The following is a 23,905-nucleotide window of genomic DNA, read 5'->3' on the forward strand; positions in this document are numbered from 1 at the left end:
CCATCTAGCTTGCAGCACGTTGCTACAACAGCCCAAAAAACTAAGGCAGAAACTATAACAAAACAAGTATAGCTACCATCTACTAGTTTACCATATGTCAGGCACTTGGTTAATTATTTTTCACATATACCTCATCCCCTAAGAGCTGCACAGTGACCATGCAGTATAGGCATTTATGATTACCACCATTTTTTCAGAAGAGAAAAAATAAGAATAAGCACTTTTCCGAAAATCACAGCGGCTTGTGAATGGCAGACCAGGGTATGACAAAGGAGCCACGCTTTTTCCCACTCTGCCACATCATTAAGCAATTAAGCATCTTGTACCAGGGTATTCTGCAAACAAACAAACAAAAACCCTGATAACATAAGCCTAGAGTAAGTCATCTCATGGACTAGAAACTCTCTTAATGTCTTCACAGTAAAAGTCAAAGCCAAAACAAAACAAAAACAAAACAACTTTTTATCAGTTGCTCCTAATTTACAGCCAACATCATATGCCAGGTTTAAGAAAGTCTCATTTTAATTGAATATACCATCATACCAACCAAAAAGACCCTTTCTCTTTTCTTGTAGAAATTATTTTTTTCTATTAAATAGAAGCGAAGAAAAACATGGGTTTAAAATTCTTATTTAGTGCTGAAAAAAAATCACTGCAAAATTAATGATATTTAAAACATTTCAATCCCTTTCCTGTCCTGAATAGGCCAACGATAAAAAATGAGAATCTCTAAATATATCACAAAAGCAGAAACGATTACAATAAGAATCTTTCAGATTTGCATCACTATGTGACTTATTCCTAAAATTAAACAAGAGTTTGAAACTGCCGAGATAAGATAGGAGAAAGTGAGAGAGTGAGTGAGAACAAGAGCAAGAAAGAGAAATGAACAGTTAATTTTGCTGTATACAGCAAGAATAACCTTTTTGGATGAACTTTTATGTTGTCTAGATCTATTTCATTTCTAAAATGTCTTATTAAAGTGGCTGATTCCCTTGTTATCTAGCCTAAAGCAAAGAGAAATGTATTTATTTATTATGATATGTGGATTTTGCATTCTGAATATAGTTCTATGGTTCACATTCAGGATTGCATGTGCTTGGTTCTTTCTTCTTTTCTTTTCTTTTTAAGGATGTGCCAGAGAATGAACCCAGGACCTTGTACATGGGAAGCAGGTGCTCAACCACTGAGCAGCATCTACCCCCTTGGTTCTTTAATTGCTATAAAGTAAGATACACTTAAGAGTTTTATGTTAAAATATAACACTAACCTGACACTTCCTAGATAGTCCAACTGATGAGATGGTTTGGTGGCCCATATTTTTTTCCTAAATACATGTGGCAATGGTAGCCATGGGAAGATATGAATTAATGGGTTAGCAAGTTTTTACTGAACTAATTTTTCGAGTGGAAGACATGTTTCAAGTCCAACAAATATATGCATTGCATTTCCCTTTTTTTGTTTAAATCCTTGGTTGCTAATGGTAGAAAATAAATTAAGTCTTTCAATCTGTCAACTGTACTTTTCAACAATTATCTGAAGATGAGATAAAATAATTTTAATAAACCTTTTCAGAATATTCCACCTCTTATTGGATATCACATACAGCACTCGCAATTTGTTGCTTGTGGCATTTGAGGCAGGCACAATGAAAGCAAAATGGTAGTTTAACTTAACACTTGTTAAATTATCAAACACAATTGAAAACTAAGGCCCCAAATTTAAGACTGATCATCCTTGTTCACTCTGCATGTTTGCTGCATTATCATACTCCAGCTCTTTGTGGGTGTTTATACTTAATTCATGTTCCTATAAAACAGTAATAAAACTTGTGAGAGAGTTTCTTTATTAGTGTTCTTTATAGTCATAAAACTCAAAGAGATTTCCTGGCAATATGCATTTTTTCCCAGTCATTAGAGACAAATTTTAGTGTTACTAAAGCTTACTTTTCATGTGGGTGCAGCTAAAGTCAATCCATTTGTATTCTGTTATATTGAAGTGTCTTTTTAAAAAAAATTTGTTCAAGTATATCACCCACACATAAACATACATAAACAATAAGTATATAGTAAAAGTTGTGAACAAATATATATAACATCATACAGGACTCATATCTCACCCTACCACCAATACCTTGCATTGTTGTTAAACATCTTTAATGATAAAAGAGCACCGTCAAAATATTACTACTAATCAAAGTATTTTTCCCCAACCCACTCTGTTATTATTGTTATCTTTATATCATTTATATATGAACATACATAAATAATAAGTGTATAGTAAAAGTTGTGACCTTACAAAGCAAACATGCATAACATCATATAAAGGTCCCATATATCAGCCCTCCACCAACACCTTACATTGTCATGAGATGTTTGTTACAAATTATGAAAGAATATTGTCAAAATCTAACTGCTAATTATAGTCCTTATCTTACATTTGGTGTATTTTTTCCCAGCCCACCCTATTATTATTTTTAAAATATATTTTTTATGACACAAGTTGTAAACTTAAAATATATTCATGCACATGTGCAGAATTCTCAAACAACACTCCCCTATCAATACACCATACTGTGGTGGAATAATTTTTGTTACATATAAGATAATATCATCTGATTGTTACCATGCCCACAGTGTACATTTGGCACACATTTTCCATACTGCCCCATTATCAACACTGTACATCTTTGCCATAGATGCAAGAATATTATATTATTACTGCTAATCACAGTCCATAGGTCATTCCAGTTGTATTTTTCCCCATTCCAGCTGTATTTTTCCCATGCTTCTCCACATTCCCACCACCCTGCAGTAGTGATGTACATTTGCTCTAGCTCACAAAGGACACTCTTGCATCTGTACCGTCAACCACAATTCTCATCCACCTCTTGGTTTACTGTGCTGTTCAGTTCCTAGATTATTCTCTAGCATTCTATTCTGTCAACTGGCATTTACATCCCTAGACTATCATTTTCAGCCACATCCCCATATATAAACTAGCTATTTGTTACCATCCATTCTATACACTTCCACACTTTTACAGTAAAGGTAATTAAAACTTCTACATATATTAAATATCAATAGTTCATCTCAGTCCTCCTCTTATCTCCTTTAAGAATCCTCCACCTACTACCACCAGTTCTTGAAGGTATTTTCCTACAATTTCTTCTAGAAGCTTTAAGGTTCTTGCTTTTATTTTTAGGTTTTTGACCCATTTTGAGTTAATTTTTGGATAAGGTGTGAGATAGGGGTCCTCTTTCCTTCTTTCGGCTATGGATATCCAGTTCTTTCAGCACCATTTTTGAATGGGCTGTTCTGCCTGAGCTGTGTAGGTTTGACATGATAGTCAAAAATCACTTGACCATATATGTGAGGGTCTGTTTCTGAACCATCAGTTTGGTTCCATTGGTGTATGTGTCTGTCTTTATGCCAGTACCATGCTGTTTCTACCATTATAGCTAGGTTATATGATTTCAAGACTGGAGATGAGGTACACTTTTCCTTTTTAAGGTGTTTCTGGCTATCAGGACCCCTTACCCTTCCAAATAAATTTGATAATCATGTTTTCAATTAAAAAAAATACTGGTGGAGTTTTTAGTGGGATTGCATTGAATCTGTATGTTGATTTGAGTAAAACTGACATCATTTTTTTTTGCATGACAAAGAATCTTTACTTTTAAATGATTACCAGTACATTAAGCAATGACATATAATAAGTCTTGAATTCTGTCTAGTAATTTTTATTAAAAGAAACTAAAAGCAGCTCAGTTATTCTAGTATTCATTGTTATAACTCTTAGCCAGAAAGGACTACTTTAAGGTTGGCTGTTGCTTCACACATGTTACAAATGACTATTTACTATTTTTTCATAGATAAAGCCCCTGACCTTTAAGAAAGCCTTATGGGAATAAAACATTTAACCCCTTTCTTTCTTTAAATGTGATTTTTGGTACTAGATCTAAGAAAGAAAAAGTCAGCATTGCCACATATGTAGTTTGAGCTAAATGGCAAAAGAAAACAGACAACATATGCCCATTAAATTTATAAGAAACAGGAGGTAAAAAAATGAAATTCTTTGGATAAGCTCTAAGTCTGTACAAAGAAGCTAGGTTTGCTACTCTCCAAAAAGTAAAAGGACCTACTACATAATATACAGAAATAAGTTAATGCTTTTCCCCAAGAATATAACTCTAGGTTTGCTAAAGCTTCGTATTCCTTGTGAAGGCATCTAAAATGCCCATCAATGGAACAGGCACTCCTCCTCCCCTATCCATTTATGCAGTAGTTTTCATGGATTTCTGGTCGGATGTCACAGACAAAGGCCAAGAGGTTATGCAGAACTTCATCCCTGTTCTGCTGGAAGTAGTTTTGGAGGATGGTCATCTTCTCCTGGGTCTCCTTCTCCATTTCAGTACTGCAACTGCTGTGGGATCCCAGAGCCGCAGCTTCCTTGGCCATGAACTCCTTCTCCCTCTGCAGGCAGTACTGTTCAATTTCAGCCAGAGCTTCTTCTTTGGCCTGCTTCATTCAGCCTCTGGTTCTTTCGCTTGTGAGCCTTGGACACCTTCTTGGCAGTGTGCTTCTCCGCCTGCAGGAGCTGTTGGATGCCTTGTGACTGAGAAGCCATGGTGGCAGGGACTCTTGAGGCCGAGGCCAGCAGTCTAAAAGCTAAAACTGACATCTTAATATTTAGTCTTTCAATACATGCGCATGGAATGTTCCTCCAGTTATTTAGGCCTTTTTGAAAATTTCTTTAACATTGAGTTGCAATTTTCTGAATACAAGTGTTTTATATCATTGGTTAAGTTTATTCCTGACTATTTGAGTTTTATGTGTCTTATTTTATTTTCACCATTCTTTGACACTTTGTTACTCTTATTGATATAATCTTCATTTCTAGACTCTCTTCCAGGCCTCTCTCTCCTGTCATTTGTTTTCAGGCTCTAGCACTCTTTAGTATTTCCTGGAAATCTGGTGTCTTGGTTAGAAATTCTCTCAGTTTCTGTTTATCTGTGAACATTTTAATTTCACCCTCATTTTTGAAAGACAATCTTGCTGGATATAAGATTCTTGGCTGGAAGATTTTCTACTGTAGTATCCTAAATATATCATACCACTGTCTTCTTGCCACCATGGTTTCTGGTGAGAAATCAGCACTTAATCTTACTGGGTATCCCTTATATGTTATGCTTTACTTTTCTCAGAATTCTCTCTGTCTTTGGCATTTAACATTCTGATAAGTATGTGTCTTGGAGCTGATCTATTTGGATTTTTTCGGATGGGAGTACATTGTGCTTCTTGGACATGGATATCTATGTCCTTCAATAGGGTTGGGAAATTTTCTACCATTATTTCTTCAGATATTCCTTCTACCTCTTTTTCCTTCTCTTCTTCTTCTGGGACACCCCTGACACATATGTTTGCACGTCTTTTGCTGTCATTTAGTTCCCCAAGACCTTGTTCAATTTTTTCCATTCTTTTCTTCATCTGTTTTTTTTTTGGTATGTTCACTTTCAGAGGCTATTTCTTCAAGCTCACCAATCCTTTCTTCTGCCTCCTCAAATCTGCTATTATATGATTCCGATGTTTTTTTAAAATTTCATTTATTGCACCTTTTATTCCCATAAGACCTGCTATTTTTCTATGTATGCTTTCAAATTCTTTTTGTGCTCATCCAATGTCTTCTTAATATCCTTAATCTCTTTAGCCATCTCATTGAATTTATTATGAAGATTTGTTTGAACATCTATGATTAGTTGTCTCAGCTCCTTTATGCCATCTGGTGGTTTATCATGTTCCTTTAGCTGGGCCATATCTTCCTATTTATTGATGTGGATTGTAATTTTTTATTGGTGTCTTGGCATCTGGCTTACTAGAGTATTTATTCTAGGTACAGTTTTTCTCTTTAGTTTAGGGCTTCCTGCCCTTTTTCTCTTGCTGGTTGTGTAGTAGGAGTCAAGGATGTAGTTGGTGCTATAAGCTATGGAGGCTCAAGCTGCCCTCATTGCCCCAGGGACCAATGAAGCTTCTCCCAACTTTTTCCTTTGCCAGGGGTAGGGACAGAGTCACAGCTGTGTGGAGTAATCCAAGTTGTCCAGGCCTAGATTCTGTTGTCCAGAGAGACTGATGAAATTTCACACCCCTTTCTCCCCTGACTGGGGTGGGGATGGAGCTGCAGATATAGGCAGCAATCTATGCAGTGCAGGTCCAAGATGACCACAGTTGCCCCAGGAGACATCTGATTATTCAGTCTGTGCCAGCCAGAAGTGCCTGCAGTTACCTGGATAGGCTGGTACAGGGCCCACCAGCCTCCTTTTTGCCAAAGGTGAGGATGAAAACTTGACTAAGTCTGCAGGCTGATGTGGGTGAAAGAAACTGGTTCCTACCATCACTGTGATTTTTGATCAGCCCAGCTTCCCCTCATGCTGGGGGCAGAGTCAAATTGGCAGCCACTGGCCTCTTTCCAACTTGGACAGATTCACACCCTAGTTGTCCCTAGTGTTATACCTTAGCCAGCCGAGTCTACTAATCAGTAGCCCAAATCGGTGGGCAACTGTCTCCCCCTTCCCTGTTTTTGGGAAATGGAGCTTCTAATTCCAGTCACAGAATGGTTCCTGGGGTTGCTGGCACTACCAAAGTAGGATAATCACTAACCTCCACAGCTTGGCCGATAATTTCTTGGAGAGGCTGGAGCAGATCCCCCCAGCTCCCTGCTGGTGGTGGGACTGTGTCCTAGACCAGAGCTGCAATCTCATCTGGGTAGGAAGAAGCTGGTCCCTACCAGCACAGTGTTTTTCAATCTGTCCTGCTTCCTCTCATGCCAGGTGTGGAGTTAAAATGGCAGCTACCAGCCTCTTTCTGACTTGGACAGGCTGAAACTTTAGCTGTTCTTAGGATTATACTTTAACCTGCCAAATTTACCATCAGTAGCTAAAGTTGGTGCCCAACTATCTCTTCCTCCCCCATTTTTGGGAAGTGGAACTTTCAGTTCCAGCCAGAGAATTGCTCCTGAGGCAGCCTATTCCTCCAGTGGATGATGGGCACCAGCCTCTGTGGCATGGAGCACTCTACTTATGAATCTTCTCTGTAGATGAGTAGTTTCCTCCTTCCATTCCTTCAAGGATGTTGCAAGGTGCTCTTCTGGTCTCCTGTAGTCCCCAAACAGGTACTTCAGCTAGCTCCAGATAGTTCTGGATGTTTACTAACTGCTCTGTAGCAGGAGCTGACTCTAAGAGCTCCTTATTCTGCCACTATCTTGCTGGTTGTCTGAAGTGTCTTTTTTATGTTAATAATTTTATTATGAATATCTTTCCAGAAATCACCCTCTCAAGAGAGGATTAGGAGGAAAGATTCTAGGGGTTGGGTAATTGGGCAACAGATATCCAGAGGGAAGGATAGAAGACATCTGTCCTTTTTCTTGTGCATGAAGTGGGGGTTAGGAAGGTGGTAAATCCTGACTTTAACAGAGATTCTTGGTAGGAAGAGAAAAGAGACTGTGAACACTTCATAATTACTAAATGATCATTCTTGTGAGGATGGATTTGACAGGAACCTCGATGTTCAGCTCTTCTGGCCCACAGCAACCTGACCATGAGACTCTACATCCTTCTGCATGAATGGCTGTCTTCATGCAAAAGTAGCCTCCACCTAGTGATCTGGCAGGTTGCCCTAGACATTTAGAAGGAAAATTTCTCATGAAAATGCTTGAATCACAAGGTATATATGCATAATTTAGAACATACAATGGGAATCAGTTGGAAAGAGATGATGTACAAGTTTCATATCTCTTAATTGTATCTGGGATCAAGAACAGCCTCTTTGAGACACATAAAATTTGTGATCCTTCCTTTTAGGTGGTTCCTATGTACAATACTATGTGTCCTACATCCCCATTTCCCTTCCCTGCATGCTCCTTTTTATTCTTTTCTCTTTTTTTCAGTTTGTTAAGACATTTTCATGCACAGTGCTGAATAATAATCAACATCAGAAACATGAGTGCTGATTCTTCTTATCCCAGTCTTTGTGGTCCATTTTCATTACCTTCGATGGAATTCTAAAAACTTAACGCTTGTGGAAGAGATTCATGTTTCAGGCATCCTGTGAGAACTGAAACTTCTGAGTATATTTATGAATATTTAGGTCTTGTTTGCAGACCTTCCTTTCATCTGCACAGCAATTTTCCCTGGAATCATTTCTAAAGGATGTATATATAAGTAATGTTTTGACATTCTCAAGTCTATTTGTTCACCCAGGTGCTTGATTGGAAGCAACTGAGACAATTCTTGTAACTTCATCCTGCAGTGTATATTTTAATTTCCCAATCTGAATATAGATAGTATTAGGTAAATAAATGCCAACATTCCTCTCAAAGTCTGAGAACAGCTTAACTGATATGGATGTAGAAAGTCAGTGAGGTTATGGTCACATGTTTTCATCATTACTGCTGTTCTATTCTTGTATAGGCATGGCATTAAAAAGCCATCTTGGGAAGCAGATGTAACTCAATTGATTGAGCTCCCATCTACCGTATGGGAGGCCCTGGTTCGTATCCCAGGGCCTCCTGGTGAAGGCAAGCTAGCCTGGAGAGCTGATGGCCCATGTCTGCAGAGAACTGATGGCCCACACCCGTGCAGAGCTGGTGCAGCAAGATGATGCAACAAAGGGAGACAAGCAGACACAGAAGAACATGCAGCTGATGGACACAGAGAGCAGACAGCAATCAAGTGGCAAGTGGGGAAATAAATAAATAAAATAAATCAAAACAAAAAAAAAAAAAGAAAGAAAAAGCCATCTCTACATGCAGTCCAAATCAAGGTACATCAGGGATGTTTCTCAAATATTTTGCTTTGCCTGTTTCAACAATATGTTCATTAAATTGAAAAAGATCTGCACGTACCTGGGCAAATGTGCTTAGGATTTGTTATTGGAAATGTGTAGGGCATTAACAAAGTATTTTCCTCTTTTCTTGAATGATGGAGGATGATTTGAGACTACATTCTCTTCCTAAAAGTGATGTGTGCAACAGTGAAATGGTTTTACAGATTCATGGTTTTTGGAAATAATTGTTATAGTCACTTCAAGACAGTACTTTTTAAGCCTGATTCAAGTCAGTGATTTAGAGTGCTCCCATATCACCTGAGAGTTATGCAAAATTTGGTGCATATGCATTTTTTAAAGGAAGAATTATCTTCTCTGTATTGCTTTTGAAAAGGAATCAAATAAATGACCTGAAAAACAATTGTCAATCTAGGATGAAAATATGACTTACGGGCTAATACCAACTTCTTTATTTACACATTTTCTTCTTCCAAAAAATAGGGAGTTAGTTTATTTAATAATATAAAATTCCATCATTCCAATCTCCTTTTTCAGTTGAGGGAGGAAAAAGAGGAGAAGCAATTATCTTTTCTTGGATAATTAGCAATTACGGCACAGTCTGCCAGGAGAAGGAGAGTACTCATGGAAGCAGTAGAATTCAATTAGAAAGTGTCTTCAATTTCAGCTTCCTGTGGAGTCGCAGGAGACATCAGTCTTCTGATCAGCCTGATCCTGACCCCAGGTGGGACTCAGTGGGGAAAGCACAACTGGTATGGAGGCATCCCCTGTGCAGATAAAGTTTCCAAGATCAATTAGTACAGCTGGCCAGATCTACTCAGCCTCAGACTGAGGCCGTTCAGTGTTGTTTTTATGCAGCCGCATTCATAACATCCAAGAGTTAAAGCTTAACAGCATTGGAGAAAGGTAACCTCAGAGATCCTTTCCTATTGCCATGCTTGTACCAGAATAGTGCAGCAGCCATGGCGAATGTGGTAAAATGTAGTTGTGAAGGCACTGACCTTTCACATCCATGTCAGCTAAGCTGCCCTGAGAGTCTGTGATAATCTGCAGTGGGGCACAAAGAGGTTACATGACTTTCCCAAGATCAACAAGTGAAACAGTGGAAGAGCAGAAAGGAAGAAGCTGGGTTTCCTACTTCCTCATCAAGTTTCACATATCTCCTATGGGTTGCTCTTTTTTGTCAGGTATTTGCTTTGATCCTGCTTTGACCTCATTTGAGAAGCCTCTGTTTCCAGGAGCCAGACTGTGCATTATAGAATATTTAATGCCATTCCTGCCCTCTATCCACAAGATGCCACTAGCACCATCCAGTTGTGACAACCAGAATTGTCTCCAGACATCGCCAAATTCCCCTCGAAAGAGAGGGTTGGTCAAAACATCCCCCTCCCGCCAGCTGAGAACTTCTGGACCAAAGAATAAGAGTTTGCTAAACATTGTAAAGGAAGATAAGAAACCATTAGCTTCTGGATGGGAGAGTCTGGACTGTATTTGTCTTAGCAGTCTAGCAAATAGCTTAGTACTGTTAATGAAAAGAAATAGGAAATACCTTATTCTTATATTGTTCTTTATAACATAATAAGTTATACATACACAGTCCTTAAAACAACCTTGTGGGGAAACAGAGTTGATATTTACTTTTTCCTTTATAAAATGAGAATAAAATCCAGATAAGTAAAATGACTTGCCCAAAGTCAACTTTTGATTTTAATGGTCTTTGTTCTTTTGGGGACTTTCTTTCAACATATATTGCATTTGAGTCACTCTAACCACTTTGATGACTTCTTTTTCTAATAAGGATCAGATGCTTTGGTAAACAATAAAGCCAAAATTTTTCTTTAGAAATATAAGCTTTTCTTTAGAAAGGCAAATATTTCATAGTGCAGTGAAAAGGCGGTGCTTTTCCCTTAAAAGATTAACAGTATGGAGTGGAGAGGAAGGTCTTATAATTCTAAAGGCTTGGGGGAGAAGTTAAAAAGAAAAGGTTGAGACATACTTCTTTAGCTTGAATAAAATTTTATGAAGCTCCTCTTGACCCACAGGAACCATAAGTTCTCTTCTTTTGATGCTCTCCTGTATTAGCACTCACATTCCTAATACAGGAGTTCATTTGCTCTGGCTCACTGGCAGCTTCTTGAGGGCAGGGAGTTTGGTGTCTTCTGTGTTCACATATAGTAGGTACTTAACACATATTGGACACAGTGTTTGTTCATTCATTTATTGATTCATTTATTCCAAATCTATTTTTCAGCATCTACTATATGCCAGGGCCCTATTCTAGGTGCTAGGGATAGATCACTGAATAAAGTTGACAAAAATTCATGCACTTTTGGAATTTAGATTCTGGTCAGGGACAGTTCCAATCATGAAGCTTGCCTGTTAGAGTTAATATTAAATGTAAGAACACACAAGGCCACAAGGAGCAATGATTATGACCTAAATTCACTCAGCTAGACTACGGGGAGTAACAAGTGAGAAAGATGAGTAAATTGCATTAATTCTTGGTAATAAGATGAATTACCACATATATCACAGTTTAGTGTCATGCATAGAAGCTCCTGTTTCACAAAGTAATACCATATTTTATTAGCATTCCTTGTTAGTGGTCACAGAGATATGAACTGCCTTATCATCATTCTCTATTTGGATATGCTCCTACCTTGTGCTATGTAGTACACAATCCAGAACTCACACATAAAAATTGATCCTATCTTTTAGAAAACTATTTTAAGCTTCTTTGGGTATCTTCAATTTTCTATGATAAATATTGTTTTGTTGGTAAGTATCCAGGTAGGTTCCCCAGTAGAGCTTTGGCTGGCCCTCCAGTGTATTAAGATCTGTATTCTAAGTAATAAGACTTTAGCAGAAATGGGACTTTCATTGAGGAGGCTGATGAAAGATTAAAAATTCAGGCGTAGGAGCCTAAAGGAACATTCATCTGTCAGTGATTCTCTAAGGCACAACTACTGCCCCCTAAGGGATTTGAACATTTGTAGAGGAAAACTGGGAAGCACTTCTGACATTAGGGAGAGTTAATCTCCTATTCTTTAGAGAGGAAGAGGGTCCAGCATACTGAAGAATTAATTGTTAAAAGTTTTTGTTAGACTTCATGTAGGTGAAACACTTGTTATTACTAATAATTTTTTAAAATGAAATCTGTTTCACATATAAACACAAAGAAATGTTTGCATGGTTTTAATACATGCTGAATTTTTCAGAATCATGACTACCATGTCAACTGGGAGAACATTATACTCTTTTTTTTTTTTCAGAATGTCACCATGATTTGTTCCGCATTTTGGAGTATCTTATTGCCACTGGCAACACAAATACAAAACACATATATTGATTTACACTTGGAACAGTCGTAGTCACAATGATTTTCCAAATAGATTAGAAATCATTAAGTTCATTCCTAATTTTCTAAGTCTATCAATTACTTTAGAACATTGTAGCTGAAGTGGCATCTGACTCTTCATCATTTCCTCTAGTATTGTCATGCTTGACTAATTATATATTGAGATGCAGGGTTTTTTATTTTAAATAATTGTTGCCATTGCTTTTTTATATAAGGCTATATTTTGAATTTTTTGAAATTTTATGTAAAGGAGGTTATATAAATTTTATTTCAGTTTTGCAATTGGACATATTATAAATTAATTTTTTTAGAACCAGATTGGGGTTACAAGGGTTAGGAACCACTGTCTTAGGTGAAGAGACTTAATTCAATTAATCATTTATTGAGAATTCACTGGATACTGTCATGTGGTTAAGTAAATACTATCTCTGTCCCTAAACCACAATCTATTTGACAGAATGTGCCAAGCACAGTGTATCAGAGAGCTGTCAATGTGGTGGCTGGACTTAGATACTACTGAGAAGAGTGTAAGTTAATAACTTGAGGGACCACTGGATCACATAGAAACAGAAGACCAGAAATACAACTTTACCAGGTACATCTGGAAAATAGATATACATGAGAAAGTACCCGAAATGCACACTGTAACTTTTCATTGAGATAAGTAGGTCAAAACTCAAGAATTTGCTGGGTTTAAAAAAAATTACAACTAAAGCAGAATCAGTACTTTAACACATTGACAGCCAGATATTTAATATCTGGCACATGCAGTCTATTCCGCTAAGAAATTTTACCAATGTTTCACTTGATTATTGTGACATCAAGATGGAGTAGTTTTGTTCCCTACATTTTATAGATTTGGAAATCAGGGCTCAAAGATATAAAATGGCATGAGAGTCTCTGTTACTAGTTCTGTATAAATTATACTATGATTGTGGAAATGCAAAATTTTCTGGAGGTTTTGACAGTATATCTGTCAATGTATCAAACATTTAATGAGCACCTTCTATGTAAAAGGTATTGTAAACCAGGAAATGCAAAAGGCACAAAGACAAATCGTAATTTGCCACAAGTAGTAAAATATTTAATAAGAAGGAAGAAAGACGCCATCTTGGAAATTATAAGGTAGAACATAAAATGTCAAACAACACAGGGAAAAAGAACATATCAGGAGGAAGATAAATAAGAAAGAAATTTTTAGGGTAATAGAGTTTCACAGAAAGGATAACAACTTAAAAAGGCTTGAAGGAAGGATAGAAATTGGAGAAGACAGAGGCAACACATTGCAGGTGATATTTTGGCGAGACCAGTAGTTTGCTTTGACTTTGGTTAACCCTGGAATGATAAGCATGCAAGAAGAGGGACAGGATCACTACAGAAAAGTTTTGAGCTGCAGACCAATGAGCATCAGAGCAGTATCAAAGCAAAAGAACTCTTGAGCCCATGTGGAGGATGGAAGCTGCTAAAAGGAGTAAAACTGTAAAGTACCTCACTCTTGTTCCAGACTATTTTCTCCTCCCAGGATAAGATACCATTCCATGGATGCAATTTCTTTTTTTCTGCATTATGAAAGGAAAAAGAAGGTTGTCTTGAAATGGTAGACCAAGAGGAAAACTATAAATGGATTAGGAAATTTTAATTAGTAAAAATGATCAAACAGAGTGAAAATATGTGTGGGTTAAGGATAGATTTTGAAATCTGGCAGACTTGGATTCAAGTTCCAGCTTTGCTACTTTTCTGCCCTAAGTGACCCGCCTGTATCATTTACCTGAGTTTCACCTCTCCCCTCTGTTAAATATGGAAGATACACTTCAAGTTGCCACTGTGAGAATTAAGCAAGGTAATCCACGTAAGTGCTTAGCACAGTAGTGGGCATGGGATATATGCAACAATTGTTAGCTAGCAGTGCTTGTGGTCACATTTATAACAGCAAAAGTAGTATTTATAAGACAAACATTTTTCCCCCCAGAAGCTGAGGTAAAAGCTACAGGGCATTGATCAGACTAGCTAGAAGACTGACATACACTTCTGATTGTTTTGATTTCAAGTTTAACTACAAGAATGAGGCATATTCTTATTGCTGTGATCTACCTGAGACTCCCATCCCTCAGTTTCCTTCTCTAACCTGTTACAGCTAATTGTCATTCTGACCTTAGCAGGAGCAGGCAATGAGCTCCTAGGAGTTTTCCTTGTTTCTAAGAGTCTCTTCCACAGAGTTCTAACCTACATTTATGTTCTAGACATGAGCTTCCCTGTTATTCCTAGATGCACTCTACCTGTGACCACCCCTTTGTGTCTGATCAAATTCTCTATCACCCGTCTTCATGTGAGCCCCCATCCCTCCCACTTATTCCTTCCTGTCTGACCTGCTTCGACCTATCAGTGCTCGATCCTACTATTACACAAATAGAAGTAGGCTTTTAGAGGAGAATTTGAATCAACTTTTATAATGACCTAGAATGAAAGACTTGTGCATGTTATATAAAGTTGGATTAGACCTTCCCTCCCTGGTTGCCTCCTCCAACGCCAAGAGCCTAAATCTGTATTTACGTGCCTCAGCCTTGTGCCCAGAAACCTCTGATTGTTCCCCAGCTGAGGAGATGCTCATCTCAAACAACTCCTTTTTGGATGTTTCCTTCAAAGAGTAGAATGGCAGCTTGGGGATTAATAATTTTTTATGTGGTGGTGTTTATCAAGAGCTCCAGACATTTCTGGTAAAACTACACTTCTTGGCAAAATAACTGGTATGTCCCTCCTACCTATGGTGAGATCTCCCTAATTTGTGCTTAACTACTGAGCTTTTCTTGGTCTGTCCAACTAGTTAATTTTGAGAGTGGTCCTAGTGAGGTGGGACACTTTCAAAAATCATACTTTATCCAAAATTCAGGGAATTTTGAGCACAGCTTTTCACTAGCCTGAGGAAGTATTTTCTTGGAAAGGTCAAACATAATCATTTTCATTTATGGAAAAAGGTAAAAACAAAACAAAAACAAAGAAACAAAAAACCTCTTGATAACCTCAGCTCTCAACGGGTTCTGTATTAAAGATTAAAATCTTAGTGCTAGCATGCACGGTTACCAAACAATGGTAGTGTGTCTGAATTGCAGGAGCAACTTCTAAAGCAACTTTTAAAATCACAGTGAAAAATATAGTGAAAGTCATGGCACTGGATTCCTCAATAAGGAGAAGTGGGGAGGACCTAGTGGAGGGACACCAGCTATACACACTGAGCATTCTTCCTTAATTTAGTCACATGTCTAGGCTAACTTACCTTTTTTCTGTCAGCATTAATGTGTATCAGTGATTCTGAAACTTGAGGTAGCATTAGAAGAACTGGAAGTGTAGCTAAAACAAAGATTGCTGGGCCTCACCCCTAGAAATCCTGATTCATTGGGGCTGGTGTGGGGCCAAAAAAATGTGCATTCTCACATGGAAGCAGCAGAATCCAATTCTGGTGGTCCTCTGGTGATCATACTTTGAGGATAGTGATTTAGTCACTATTTAGTCTATCCTTGTTTGTTTGGTTTTCAGTGCTACAGTTACCAGTAGGAAAGAGTGTACAAGTAATTAGTAAGAAAATTCTGTGAAAAATACATCGTAGTATATTGATGGAAAGGGAAATGGCTTGCAAATCTAAGGTTGATATTATAAATCAGATCTTTGCTAATGTAATATGTAAAGAAATTACCTCTTCATTTCTTAAGAACAAGTCTTAAACAATGTACAATATAATAAAATGTACACCTTTCTTTGGAGTATAATATTAAAAATTAAAAATTTCACATTGAGTTAAAATATATTGTCTTGGTCCCTTTGCTTTAGTTACCTGTATTTTAGTCATTCTCATGCAAGGGTATAAACCAGTGCACAAACTAAACATAGTAAACTAAAGAGGGAAAGGATAAAGAATAAATCCAATTAAGATAAAAGTATTTGCATGCTGAGTCCAGGAGCACCCTTATTCCCGACTCAATAAATTTGTTGAACACAACTTATTTATGACGAATGAAAAAAAATAACTTTATGGTTCACATTGTAATAATCAGGAATTTAAAAAATCAAGGAAATTAGAGATAGGAAAATCATTAATATATTTGTTCTCAACTGCTCACTTACTATTGCCTTTCATATTGATTTATCTTGTTCTATATGCCCTAGAATATGCCCTAGAGTAAGGGCATTAGTCAATCCGCCATACTTTCTAGAGTAATTTATAAATTTCTCAGAATGCCTATGCTCAAAAAAATATATATTATGAAACAAACTGTTACATTGAGTAATGCTACTCCATTTCCATTTGGGAATAAGAGTAGCTAGGGAACGTTCAGTGGTGGTCAATCTGGGCCCATTGGCATATAGCTTTTGAATGAATTAATAAACATGTGGGCATTTCTGAACTTGGATATCACAGCGTTTCCTGGAAAATAATGGCTGGCTATGGTCCCCAGTCTAGGTATTTTTAGTTGGCTCCTTCCTTGTCCCTTTATCTCTAGATTCTCTCCTTTTACCCCTTGCCTCTTCTTATATTTGTTCCATCAGTTTATTATTCATGTCTGCCTCATATGTGTTGTCCTTTCTTCATGGTTTATGTGCTCTCCTTTTTACACTGGAGTTGTAACATGGAGGAATTAAATGTTTTAATATAAAGTAGGTATCTTTATACTTTTAATGAGTTTACTTAAATGAGTTGACTTGCTAAGTGGTGGATAAGCAGGCATGTGAATCAAATACTGAGGGCATGAATCCATCCTTAAGCTCAATTCATTTGGATATACGTTTGCAACATGCTTGATGTGCAACTGATCTCAGGAGGAAGATACAGAAGTGATAGTGCTTAAATAATTATGAAATGCTTAGAAGTGTTGAAATTTATATTAGCCAGGATTCTCTAGGGAAACAGAACTGACAGGAGCTATCTGTAAATAGTACAAGATTTTATAAAATTGTCTCACATGACCGTAGGGACACACGAGTTCAAACTCAGTGGGGTAAGCTGCAAGCCAGGAACTCTGATGAAGGTCCTCCCCAGGAGATGTTGTCTTTCTGAAGTAGAGTTGGGGATTCTTTCCCTGAATGCTGAAAAACCTTCTCTAATAGATTGGATGAGAAGTCACTCATTGCTGAAGGCAATCTCCTCAGTTGATTGTAGATGTAATCAGCCATAGATGTAATCAACTCCCTGATGATTAAAGTCCCGGAAATGCCCATGCATTACAATTAGTCCAGTGCTTACCTGATCAAATGACGGGGCACATTACCTGTCCAAGATGACATATTGGCCTAAGCATCAAGTCCACTGCTTGTCAACTTGGCAGCCATATACATCACATTAAACCATATTTAATCTCTAAATAAAAACAACAACACACTTTTTTTTTGCTTAACCATATCCTGACTACAATTAGAAATGCACTAAATCCTTCCAGAATAGGATGCAAGTCCTTGGTAATATTCACTCTCAGAAACTTGACATCCTTAAGTACTACAACATGAAAGTAATACAACTTATGGCATATAACAAGGAAAAAGAGGGAAGAAATCAAATATATTCTTTTTATTTACATATACAAACATACTCATAACCACCAAAGATGGAAGAAATATTCATGACCAGTACAGTCTTCATTTCTGTAACTGGTCACATGGTCAAGTTTGCATTTGTCACTACCTCCTTCCACTACCCATTCCGTGTTCCCTTTATCCTCAGCAAGCCCCTCAGCTGGCCATAGTTGTTTGCCTGGGGGTGACCCAAACTTTCATTTCTCAAGAATCTGGGCCATTGTTAGTCCTGCCTGGATTGGGTTGCAATTTTTCCTTGACTTTAATCACAAAGCCTGGCAGTACTAAGAGATGCCCTAGGCAATCTCCTGCATTCCAGGAAAATTGTTTTTTACCTCAATTGTGGAGTTGCAGTTCTATTTCCTCTTGATAGTCAGGATGAATCACCCCAGCCAGTAAAGTAATTCTTTGCCTCTTGATTCAGAGGCCTGAGGATCCAAAGTGGCCAGGTGGCAGTTCAGTGGAATCATTGTTGTGTTTCCTGGTAGAAGCACTCCTCCTTTTGGAAATAAGACCTATAGATCAGCAGAGTTTAAGGTTGCATGTACAGGAAACAAAAATTTCCCTAGTGGATAACTAGGTGTAATAATGAATGGTACCATTACCGTTTCCACCCCTTGTTTCCTGGGCCTGTGAATCCTGGCTATGGGAGAAATAGCACCATAGCGTGGACACTGATTTAGAGAATACACAGCCTCCTGGAGAACATTGCCCCAGCCCTGCAATGTATTGCCACCTAGTTGGCATGTTAATTGTGTCTTCAAAAGACCATTCCATATTCTATAGATTTTGCCTGACCATATGGCAGGATGCCAGGATCATCACTAGCTGATTTTGGTGAGAAAGCATCTCTAATGATGCCTTTTTTTTTTCCTTCTTTATTTTCTTTTAAATGTTACATTAGAAAATATGAGGTCCCAATATACCCCCACCCCACCCATGCCACCCCTCCCACATCAACAAACTCTTCTATCATTGTGGCACATCCACTGCACCCAACGAATACATTCTGGAGAACCACTGCAGCACATGGACAGTGGTCCACATTGTAGTCCACACTCTCCCCTAGTCCACCCAGTGGGCCACAACAGGACACACAATGTCAGGCATCCATCCCTGCAGCACCACTTAGAACAGCTCCAAATCCTGAAAATGCCCCCAAATCATATCTCTTCTTCCCTCTCCGGACCATCAGCAGCCACCGTGGACACCCTCTCCACACAAACTATAATTTCTTCCCTTGCTAATCACAGTAGTTCCCCAGCAGAACACCAGTAAGTCCACTCTAATCCATACTCAAATGATGCCTTAATTTGGGCATTTCATGGCCTTCATTCTCATTATGAAAGCCAACCCATTTCCAGTATTTTTATATTGCCAGCCTTTGGCAAACTAAGACATTATAATAAAAATCTTGCTTCTTTTCTGAGATTAAGGAGAGAGATTAAGAATAACTGTAGTAGGGAGAAATGAAAGCTAGAAATTTAATACATGTGAAAATATTGGGTACTCAACAAGGGTCAACTATTTGATTTACTGAACTTTGCGATTCACCCCTGGGTCTGCGCTAGTGGCCTTCAGAACACTGGAGTAAAATTGGCAGCTTCTTGGTTAGCAGTGCTCATTTCTGTTATAGGGCTATGTGGGCCTCCTCAGCAACACACAGAGCAGAACCCAAGAACAACTGTAGCAGAGAACTAGATCTGTAATTGCTGATCTGTGTTGGAAAGGGTTTCAAGATAGATGGGGAAAGAATTCAAGTCCCTTCCTGGCAAGCTCGTATTTAAATACGACTACCTGGTTTCTTTGTACCAGCTTTCATCCAAACACATTAGAGCAAAATAAAAATTAAGCAATTAACAAACACAAAAAAGGGAGCTATATGGTCTCCTCTACCTCCACTTTCTATTCTTAGCTCAGATTTCACCCTTAAATACCTTTAAAAATTTTTTATTTTAAATTATGTAACAGAATCATGCAGAAAATAGGGTTCACATAACCCCCCTATTGCACACTCAGTTTTCCCGTTACAAACACTTTGCAATAGTGTGGCAACTTTGTTATAATTGATGAAACAATATTATTATAATTATACTACTAAATATATTCCAGAGTTTATATTAGGAATCATTGTTTGCCTTGTAAAGTCATATTTTTAAAAAATTCTTAATCCAGTAACATATAAAATCTAAATTTTGCCTTTTAACCTTATTCAAATATATAATTCAGTGGTGTTAAACATCCATGAAGATGTGATACTATTACCACCATCCATTACCAAAAGTTTTCCATTATCCTAAACAGAAGATCTGTACCAACTAAGCATTAATTCCCCATTCCCTACCCACACCCCAGCCCATGGTAAACTGTATCCTAGTTTCTGGCTAGAATTTGTTTATTCTAACTATTTCATATCAGTGGGATCATACAATATTTCTCCTTTATTCTCTGGCTTGTTTCACTCAACATGATGTCTTCAAGGTTCATCCATGTTGCTGCAAATATCACAACTTCATTCCATTTCACAGCTGTATAATATTCCACTGTATGTATATTCCATATTTTATTTATCAATTAATCTGTTGATGGACACATGGGTTGCTTCCATCTTTTGGTGATCATATCTGCTAAAGTCCCTGTTTTCAGTTCTCCGGACACATACCAAAAGTGGGATCACCAGGTCATAAGGTAATTCTATACTTACCTTTATCAGGAAGTATCAAAAACTGTTTTCCACAGTGGCTGCACCATTAGACATTCCCACCAACAATGAAAGCATGCTTTTTATTTCTCCACATCTCTCCAGCATTTGTTATTTCCAACTTTTAAAAGTAGGCATTTTAGAGAGTGTGAAATGGTATCCCTTTGTGGTTTTGATTTGCATTTCCTTAATGGCTAATGGCTTAATGTTAAGCATCTTTTCATGTGTTTACTAGCATCTTTCCATGTATCTTCTTGGAGAAATGTCCATTCAACTCTTGTGCCCATTTTTTGTCTTTTTGTTGTTGAGTTATGGGATTTCTTTATATATTCCGAATATTAAGCTCTTATCAGATATGTGGTTTCAAATATTTTCTGCCATTATGTAGGTTGCCTTTTTATTTTCATGATGAAGTCCTTTGATGCAGAAAAGTTTTTTTTTTTTGATGGGGTTCCATTTATCTACTTTTTTGTTTTGTATTCATGTTTTTGGTGTAAGGTTTAAGAAACCATTGACTAACACAAGGTCTTAAAGATGCTTCACTAGGTTTTCTTCCAGGAGTTTTATACCTTTGTTTCTTATATTTAGGTCTTAGATATATTTTGAGTTAATTTTTATATATGGTATGAAGTAGGGGTCCACCATCATTCTTTTGCATATTGATATCCAGTTTTTCCAGAATCATTTGTTGAAGAGTAGAATTGACACAATTTAACAATAATCAATTGGCTATAGTTATATGGGTTTATTTCAGAACTTCCAGTTCCATCCCACTGGTCCATGTGTCTGTCCTTGTTCCTTGACCATGCTGTTTTAATTATTGTAGCTTTGTAATAAGTTTTAAAATCTGGGAATGTTAGTTCTACAACTTTTTCAAGTCCATTTGGCTGTTCAGTGTTCCTTCCCCTTTCATTACAATGTGCAAATGATTGGTTTTTCCATTTTTGTGAAGAAGGCTATTGGAATTATGATTAAGATTGCATTGAATCTGTAAATCACTTTGGGTAGCATAGAAATTTTAAAATATTTAGTTTTCCAGTCAATGATAAAGAATTGCCTGTAATTTACTTAGGTCTTCTTTAATTTTTTTAGCAAAGTTTTGTAGTTTTTTTAATGTACTGGTCTTTAAATCATTGGCTAAGTTTATTCATAGATATCTGATTCTTTAATTGCTATTGTAAATGCATTTTTTTCTTGATTTCCTCTTCAGTTGCTCATTATTAGTGTATACAGAAACAACTGATTTTTGTGTGCTGATAATGTACCCCACTACTTTGCTGAATTTTATTTTTAACGCTCTTTACTTTGTTGTGGATTTTTCAGGATTTTGTATAATAGATAGGATTATGTCATCTGCAAATAGGGTAAGTTTTACTTCTTTGTTTCTAATTTGGCTGCCTTTTATTTTTCTTTTTTGCCTAATTGTTCTGGGTAGAACTTCCAGAACAATGTTAAATAACTGTGGTGTTAGTGGCCATCATTCTCTTTTTCCTATTAGGGAAAGCTTTTAGCCTTTCACCATTTAAACAAAAGGTTCTAGCTGGGGTTTTTCAAATATATCCTTTATCATGTTGATGAAGTTTCCTTCTATCCATAGTTTTCTGAGTGTTTTATCCATAATGGGTGCTGTGTTTTGTCATATATTGTTTTTGCATCAATTGATATGCCCACATGATTTCTGATGAAAAATCAGCAGCCTTTTCTTTCTCTTGAAGCCTTATAACGTTTTTTTTTATCCTTAGCATTCAACGGTTTAATTACTGTGTGTCTGCAGATGGTTCACTTCTAGTTTATCCTGTTTGGGGTTCATTGGGATTCCTGAATGTGTATAGTCATGTCCTTTGTTAAATTTAGGAAATTTCATCAAATATCCTTCAAACATTCCTTCTGCTCCCTTTCTTTCTTTCTTCCCTTCTTAGGACCCCATCATATATATACTGGTGTGCTTGATGGTGTCCCACAGATCTCCTAGGGGCTCTGTTTACTTTTTTCATTCATTTTCTTTCTTCTCTTCAGCCTGAATCATTTCAATTATCATATATTTGAGTTCACTGATTCTTTTGTCAGCTCCAGTTTGTTGTTGAAACCCTCTAACAAATTTTTCATTTCAGTTATTGTGGACTTCGACTGCAGAATTTCTGTTTGGTTTCATTTTAAAATTTCTCTTTTTTAAGATTCATATATTTTTCATCAGTTATCTTCCTGATAGCATTTATCTTTATCTATGCTTTCCTTTATATTTTGGAAAGATCAAAGATTATTTTTTGATGTCTTTGTCCAGTATGTCCAAATCTGCTTTTCTTTGTTGATGGTTTCTGAATTTTTGTTTTGTTCTTTTGGATGGGCCATCATTTCCTATTTCTTTATTTGTCTTATTATCTTTTGTTGCATGCTATATATTTTAATATATAATGTGTTAACTCTGGGATTTAGTCCCTGAGCTTTCTGGCTGTAAGTTTGTGTCCAGCTAATTACATCAGAGATTTCCTTGAATATCAGGAGCTAACAAAAATCAAACAAAGCAAAAATCACCTTTCATAGTCTTTTCAAACTGGATCTGCCCTGACTGGTACTCTCATTTAGAGTTTACCTTTCTATCAAGATTATCCCAAAGTGAAAGTGAAATACAAGGTCTTGTCCTGGCCTTGGACTTTCTCTTAGTCCTAAAAATTCCCTACTTACAGGAATCTGAATGTTTTCTCCACTCCCTATGAAAGAGACCCCTCCTCCCACTTGCTCTCAGTTTGGTCTTACAGCAGATAATCTCTTCCCCCAGGTCATTTTAACATGCTTTAGCTATCTGTTAGCTGCCTCTGCCTGAAGGGCAATTTATGAGAGGGTAAGCTAGAGAGGAATTTCCTGACACTGATTTTCAGGCACCCCAGCATGTGCACAGGGTCACTCTGATCCCTCCATTACAAGGGCAAGGACCCACAATGGGAGTGCAGGCTGGTTCTAAATCATGTCAGGGAGGGGTGGTGGATGAGACATCAAGGGTACCACAAGCTTTTCCTATCATTTTTAAAGCTTGCTATTCTTGGTTTGGTACTCACGCAGTTCTAGCAACCCTTTAATTTTTTTTCTGGAGTTTTGAGGAAGATGACTTTGCCAGTTTTTGGTAGTTGTTCAAAGATTTTGTAGGGAAACCCAGCTTGGAGTATCTTACACAGTCATCTTGGTCCTAGTTTCTCACCCTTGAGTATCTTGAAACCTCTTTCAGACATTGATTTTGCTGACAGTTCACTTGCTGGGACACTGGTTTCTTTTTGGAGTTACTTGATTACTAAATTATCAACTGAGGCTTCAGAGAACCCCAGTTGGAATCTGTATATTGTTTCAAGTCCTTTGTATGCATCAAACAAGTTTCAGTATGAGTTTCATTATTGGTGAATAATGAATGGCATTATGGGGTGGAAAAATTACAGAAATTAGAGTTAAATATCCATGTGA

The 23,905-nt window shown here is 37.3% G+C and overlaps 1 protein-coding gene and 1 pseudogene across 1 annotated transcript in view; one reads left to right on the top strand and one right to left on the bottom strand.

Annotated features, from left to right (window-relative positions):
• The window catches only part of FGF14 (fibroblast growth factor 14), a 721,002-nt gene that overhangs the window by 351,820 nt on the left and 345,277 nt on the right, over positions 1-23,905 (top strand). The window lies entirely within an intron of this gene.
• Positions 4,263-4,629, bottom strand: LOC105746110 (V-type proton ATPase subunit G 1 pseudogene; annotated as a pseudogene).

This window comes from Dasypus novemcinctus, chromosome 15, assembly GCF_030445035.2.
Source record: "Dasypus novemcinctus isolate mDasNov1 chromosome 15, mDasNov1.1.hap2, whole genome shotgun sequence".
NCBI lineage: Eukaryota > Metazoa > Chordata > Mammalia > Cingulata > Dasypodidae > Dasypus > Dasypus novemcinctus.